Genomic DNA, 7,472 nt, shown 5'->3' with positions numbered 1-7,472 from the left:
ATGCAGTCCACTTCAACGAGTGAAAGTGGTAGTTCTTACTGCGTTGGACATACTTGTACATGTATGTAATGTATTTGTTAGGCCTAAATGACTGTTTCTAAAACTGTCAGTCCCGAAAAGGGAAGGATAATTTGTAACCGTTTCCTCATTTGGGTAGGCAGCTTTTTTTTTTTTTTTTTTTTTTTTTTAACCCCAAGATCAGTTGGGCAGAGGTCTGCGTTAGCAGTTTTCTGTAACTTCTGTGGCTTGCGTTCTTTGCAAGGATGGGAGCCTTGTCTCTGTTGGAAAGGGATTTGGGAACACCGTTTATATAAGCTCCTGATCCTGTTTATGAAATGGAATAGCCTGGGTAACTCATACCGTGTCGCTAAACACAGCTAGTTAAACAGTTACACACTTCCTCTGGTAATTTTTGTGTTTTCTTGTGTTCTAGGTGAGGAATTTAAGCATAGTCAGAACTCTGATCGAATACTAAAGTTCTAAAACAATGTAAAAAAAAGTCAACCCAAGTAACAAAACCTGGGGTTAAGCTCATTGTATACTAGCACAAATTAAGTTTGCAGTTGGATTGTAGGGAATGTTTAAATGCTAACTGTATAGACAGACCTGATAGTTCATCTAGGTTTTCATGTAGCCTCAGTTCTAGGCCGAGGATATAGAATGCAAGGTAATACTTGCTCTTAAACATAGTGTGCTCCCAAATGTTTCAAAGTGGCTACAAGAAGTTCACAACAGCTGCTACGCGGGCTAGCCCGAGGCTCTGTAATGGAAAATTTGCACCCGGTGACAACAGCTAGAGGCATGCTGATTGCCACCTTGGGTCAGAGTAGCTTGTGAGTGTGTGCGTATAAAGATGATGTGCATACAGGGGAGTTTTGTCATTTGTCCTATATAACTGTACTTCACGCCTAATGACATTAAGCCCTCCGTCCTGCAGTACTTGCCAAAGCGTTTGGCTGGTGCTGTGTGGCACGGAAGAGCTGTGACCCAGGCAGCTAAAGAATGTTGCTGGAGAAGCAGCTCCTGTTGCGTGGCTTCACAAGGGACAGCAGTTGTGTACTTGCACCGCCGCACCACCCCTTACTGTCGCTCTACTCTGTTTAGCCGCGGCCGTCCTCAAACTAACGTGGACACTCTGGACCAGAGAAGGAAAATCTGGGATAAACTTTTTCTGTTGCTTCCTACAAGAGCAACGTTTTGGGTTGGGCAGGTGATGTGAACAAATTTTCCTGATGCAGGCAGTCAGCACGCTCGTCTTTGAAACCAGCAGTGTAAAGAACACGAAATGCAGGCTTGGGCCATGCCATCTGCAGCACCCACAGACATCATTCCTGGCATTGCTTACATTTTACTTCTGCATGAAGTATTTTGAGGAGGACTGCCTCTGTCTACAGACAGGTAAGGACTGTTAGGTTCAGCAGAGGAATGTGTTCTGGGGGTTTTTTTTATATTTCATACAGATCTGTAAATACAATACTTTGATCAAGTTTAGGTAAACAGCGGTTTCCCTTAAAAAGGTCAGTAGGGTGTCCAGACAGCACTAAAAATACCATCATCACGCATCCTAAGTTTGGGTTAAATTTGTTGTTAAACTGGAACAAACAAGCCTTAATACTTCTCTTTCTGTTTTGGATACACAAGCTAAAACATTCATTTAAAAAACTGGCAGATACACCAGTATCGTAGAAAAGGCTGTGAGGCGCTTACGTGGGTCTGGAATTTCATGAGGAAGTGAGGGACCACCTTACACAGAATCATGGTAGCAACTGAGGGTTACATCTTTGGTATGTAATAGCAGACAACTTTCACATTCAAATTAACCAAATTTATTCAGCAAAACATTAAAGATCATCTTTTTTAGCTAAAACCTGCAAACCTTCCTCTAAGTCAGCTCTTGAAGAACAAGTGGCTGTGGTAGAAATAAGTTTCCCACTGTGGAAAAGGCTAGCAGCGCTTCCTCTGTAAGATTACTGTTTAAGCCTAAAAAGTAGTTATTTCTCCATCGTCTGCTTTTTTTTAATCTTTTTTTCATTTGTTTTTGGTGAAGGTTCCAACTGTGAAGGTGTCTGGTACATTAGGGGTTGAGAATGGAGAGCCGTGGTCTCCAGGAACCAATACTGATGTAACTTCCACCAGGCTGATCTGTGATTCCGCCGTCATCCTCCTCCCAGTACTGATGAGGACCAGGATGCGTGTTCGCTGCACAGCATCTCAAATTCAGTAATTTTTGGTCTGCCAAAACTCCTAGGCTGAACTTTCTCAGTCCTGTAGTACGCTGAACACAGCATCAGCAGTAAACAGCACAGGCACTGGATAACCTTTCAAGATGCTTCAGCATCTTTGTCTTCTGAGATTTACTCCACAGGAAAGTACTGACGGAGAGCTCCTCGAGTTGCGTACAGATGCGTCACAGGAGCTTGCATGGGTCTTTAGTGGTTTGGGGGTTTTTTGCCCCCCATTTAAAGCAAATAAAAAGCCATGTGTAAACTCATTGGGGTAGAGCAATGGACGAGCGGTGTGCAGAGAACGGTGTTGCAGATCTCTAGATGAAGGAGCCATGGGCTGTTTGCACCGCTCTATGTTCCTCCTGCTCTCGGCACGGTGATTAGCCAGTCTTGTACCGGTTGGGTTTGTGAACCCAAGGTTATGAGAGAGATGCTTGTTTATAGTACTTCAGTTACTGTAAGCTGGTCCTCTCTGGTAGAAACCTTGTAAATTCATGGAGATAAAGAGAACCTGAAGGATGGCTAAAGGTAACTGATGTTTATAACCGATGTTAAGCTTTAATGACTTGCAGTGGCTCCACTATGTTTTATAGGTTCTGTGGAAGCAGCCCCAGCTCGCGCAGCAGTGCAGGAAAGAAGAACCACCAAACGTCCATTACTAAATCACTGTCGGTGATACCTGGCAACCCAGATCTTCACAAACATTGCGTAGTGTCAGATCTCACGGCAAATGCACCAAATGCCTCCATCGGGGAACACTGAACTGTTTGGTGGCTCTCGTGCGCTGCTGGCATATTTTGGCGTGATCTGGACTGTAGCAGGATGGTGACGGAACGGAGACCTTTGTCAGCAGCTGCTCTGCTGCTTGTCAACTTGCACAGTCTAATAATGTGCTTTCCTAATGCTCCTATTTCTCTTCTGCTCTTTGCTCCAGGTGTCATTTTCCCCCTTTCTCCCGGCCATACTGAATTCAGTGCAGGATTGGACAGGGAGGAGCAACATCTAGGGAACAAAAAGGGGATCTGGTTCACACTGAAATAATCCCAGATGCCACATCCCATGGTTACTTTACAGCGGAACTTCTCCTGGTTGAGGATCCTCACTTCCATCAGGAGCTGCCAATTTGGATTTCTACTTCGTGGTTTAACAGTATTGTGTAGTTAATGCTTAGAAGCTGGTTTCTTAAAAAAAACAGGAAAAAACCCAACAACAACAACAAAACAAAAAAACCCAACAAGATTTTAACAGTGCATCAAATACAACTTCAGTATGACTGAGTTATTTGTATAGTTCCACAGGGCATGAATACCTCTAACAGTTTTTCTTCCTTCAGAGCAATTAATAAAGTTCAGGGGAAAGTTAATTATAGGTAGTTGAGCTTCCCCCTAGCAGAATACTGACTTCAGCTGCTGTACGTAGCCACGTACGAGGCTGCTGCTCGGCGCCCCTTGTTCTCACTGGCTTTCTTCTGCCCCGGCTGCATGGTGTGGTGCACAGGACAGTGCACTGAATGCTCTGCTCTCCTTGGCCAGAAAAGAGAGGGGGGGAAAAAAGCAGAGATAACAGGTCCTAACCTGCATGTCACATTCCAAAGCCTTTCCTCCTGGTGTATCAGTGGACATCCGAATAGTGAAGATGTCAGCCTCATCCTGGTGGACCATGTCCAAAGGAACGTTCCAGCAGGCCTGCTGTCTCTAGAGCAGGTAAGGAAGAGTTACTTGCCGAGCTCAAGACTCGCTTCTCGCTTGTGGCGAGGTGTCCTTCATAAGTTCACAGCAAATACAAGTAATAATTAAAGCGGTGATGCCAAATCTTCTGCTTGGGCAGTGGTGGCAGCAGAAGTGACCGCGGCTGCCGCTGTGTGGCTGGGGTGGCCCTGGCTCTCCCAGTGCCTGATACCATCACATGAGCTGCTAGCACTCCAGGGAAAAGGTAGCAAGAGCAAAGCTTCGCTGAAAAACAAAAATCTAGTGCTGGGCTCACACTCACAGTGGAACACAAAGTGTAGGGATTTTTTTCTTGTCTTAAAATAAAACATCTTTTCAAAGTCTAGATTTCCAGACAGTCTTATATACAGTGTGTTTCATTTCTATCTACTAGAGGCTACAAAGGAACTCATGTGGCAACTCATCTGAGGATTTCATAGGAAGGGGACAAGAACAATAGATCTTCGCAATATAAAAAGGCAAAGCCTTATGGAAGTTAAGAACTGGACTACACAGGGATATAGCTGAGGATATTCCCTGGAAAGGGAAGCTCGTACTGGGATAGTCACCCGATGCGGTGGGAATGTAGGAGGTCTGGATTCCGTTCCTACCTCAGCCTGCATGGGTAACCTTGGACAGGATATTTAATCGCAGTTTTCCACGTATGAAGATGAGATTAACAAGCACGCTTCTTCCATCATTTTTTTTCATTTGGTCTGTTCCAGCTTTGGAAGGCAGTGGGTGATTTGTGAGTGGATCTATGAAAGATGGTCATACGACTTTATATAATTCTATGAATAATTTTAGAAAGTCTACACCAGTACTGACAGATGCAGAACACTCTAAGAGTGGCCACACGTGCACAGGGATGTCCTTAAGGTCTGCTCTATCTGGTCCCAAGCGGATGTTGCAGGAGAGGATGCGTTTTCAGAGTCCGGTTCTGGAATTAAAACACTAAGAGGTTTCTTCCTCTTGTGGACACAGACGGTGATGGGACAGGCAGCTTGCTTCAGCGTGGGGAAGGGGCTGAGCCCCATTTCTCAGCCCCTGCTTTCCCCACCCCCGCCATGACGTCCCCAGCCCGGTGCGGGGGGCTGCGCCCCTCCTTGCTCAGCACCCATGCCGTGCCTGCAAGCTGCACGTTGCAGGGCGGTTGGAAGCGCACACTCAAACGCCAAGAGTGTTTTAAAATATTATAGAATCCGTGTTTTAATATTGCCTTAAACTTCTGGGGTTTAGTGCAGCTTTGATGGTACCACGCAGTGAGATGAGCTCTCCCAAGCCAGAGAGACCTGGGATCTTTGCGACAGACACTGGTCACTTGAGGGGTGATAACCCCTGGCTGATAACCAGCAGCTGACTTTACACTCTGACCCACAACCTTCCCACCAGCAGCACCCAAGTGGGCTTGGACTCGCTCTCCCCTCGCCACCCCCCCTGCCCAGCTGCCTGCTGCCAGGCAGGGGTCTCTGGGCGGCTGCCACCCCCCTCTCCCAAGCTGGGGGGCTGCTGCTGCTGCTACGGGCAAGGCCTGGGGACTCCTTTTGCCCCCCAGCCCCGGGAGACTCAACACACCCTCCTATTTCGCAGCCTTCGCAGCCAAAACAGGGCTCGAGCACTTCTAGGCTGATAGCGCTCGTGCAGCTGAGCACGGACGGATGCCGGCCAGGAGCGCCCTGGGGACCCCCACCCTCTGCCCGGCTACTTGCAGGGGAAGGGGGAGCGTGAGCTGCAGCCCTGGGCCTGGCGGGGCCTCAGCAGCCCCTTCCCCAGCTCGGGGGCAGCTCCTGAGCCCACCCGCCCCAGACAGCTCCAGTGGCTGTCCCAGCGCGAAGGGCTGGGGGTAACTGGTACGAGTACGGGCTGTGGGAAGGGGTTGTTTAGGAAGCTCGGCCTGTGGCCACCGTATCTTGTGGTGCTACTTGTGCTCCTGATTTTTATTTCTTTTTAGATGGCTGGAGGAGTCCAGAGGTGAATGAATAAAAAAATCCACCTGTTCCTCACGAGGGTCCCCGGTGCCCAGCTCTGAGGAGGAGCACAGTGGAAGAGCCACCCCAGCATCTGTGTCTGCTTCTGCCTCCTGCCAGCCAGCCCCCTCCCCCTCCCCTCTGTGCTTAACCCTTGCCTTGCCCTACGCCACCTATCCATGCCTTCCAGTCTGCTACCTTCTCCTTTCCAGTTTGAGAAGGATATTTCTGTGTTGCGCCCATGAGGAAAAGCCAGCGGAGCCTTCTTCACCTGAGGCACAGCCGTGCTGCAGCACAGTGACCCTGCACGGCGGTGGGTGAGCCTGGGGGGCTCGGACCCCACACCTGAGCACCCCCAGGCTTTGCTGCCAGCCCCTCTGGGCTGTGTCCAGGTAAAACGCTAAGTGATGGTTGGGCATCTACTGGGTGTACCTCCAGGATGAGCGAAACCAAGGTGTCACCAGCTTTCCGTGCCCGTGTGCACCTCGGCTTCCTCCAAAACCAGAAACGCGGGTGTCTGCGGCCGGAGCCTGGGCTGGTGACACAGCCAGGTCAAACCCCGTTCAGAGGGGACACGTGAGACCCCGAGTCCTGGCTGGGGGAGAGGCAAGGACAGTGAAACCAGGAGGCTGATACCCAACTAGGATGTATTAAAACTTCAGGCTAGGAAAACTGGATGAAATCGTTCTACCTGAGATCCCAAACTACAAAAGGAAACTGCTTCTCTGGGGAAGAGTGGATTTCCAGCTACTCACAGAGAAGAAATCTTCATCACCTGTTGGAACAGCACAGCAAGGGATGCAGAGGCTAGCAGCCTGCTTCCTCACCTTCTTCTATGTGACTGTTGCAAGTCTTCTTTGACTAAGAATATAATGAACCAATTTAATTAACTAATGGATGCAGGTAGCTTGGAAATTGCTAGACCTATGAAGGACATGCCTGTTTTTTAAATGAACTCCCCACAGCAGGCAGATCCTTGCTTAATCGTTTCCTCCTTGAGCTTCTTCAAAATATTTTTCCACCATGGGCATTGTGCAGTTCTCCCTTGTTATAGTTCGTGCTGCAGCCACTAGTGTCCCATTTTCTGGGGAACTGTAAGCTGTGTAGGAAACAGGAAGGTGGCCGAGGCATCTCTAATGCATAGGAGGAGAGTTAGGAAGCAAAAATAATGAGAACCAACTAGACAACAGGACTGGAGTACTCAGGCTGGGCAAAGCGTGGAGGAACCAGCTAAATGAAGACTTAGCTACAGTTTGCTGCAAAACGGGCAGGTCAAAACTTACCTAAAAGCAAAATCTTTGTTTTCTAACCATGGACCTATCCCGCTGCAAGGGATCCTGAGCCCAAACCCCTTGGAGGAATGAGCAGAAGAGCTGATGGTTTTGCACTAACCTGCCTCAGAAGTGGGGATTCCCATGCAGAACCATACCTTGGAGGAGGTGGAGAACATTAACATCAGATTTGGAGCTTAACAGGGGAAGAAAGCCAATGTGAGAGAAGGTTTTTTTAATGAGATGGGCACCACAGAGACCTGGAGGAGACAGGTCTTCAGGCATCTTCCAGGCGTTGTCATG

The sequence above is a fragment of the Falco biarmicus genome, chromosome 4, assembly GCF_023638135.1.
Source record: "Falco biarmicus isolate bFalBia1 chromosome 4, bFalBia1.pri, whole genome shotgun sequence".
NCBI classification, from domain to species: Eukaryota; Metazoa; Chordata; class Aves; order Falconiformes; family Falconidae; genus Falco; species Falco biarmicus.
This window is presented reverse-complemented; position numbering follows the sequence as displayed.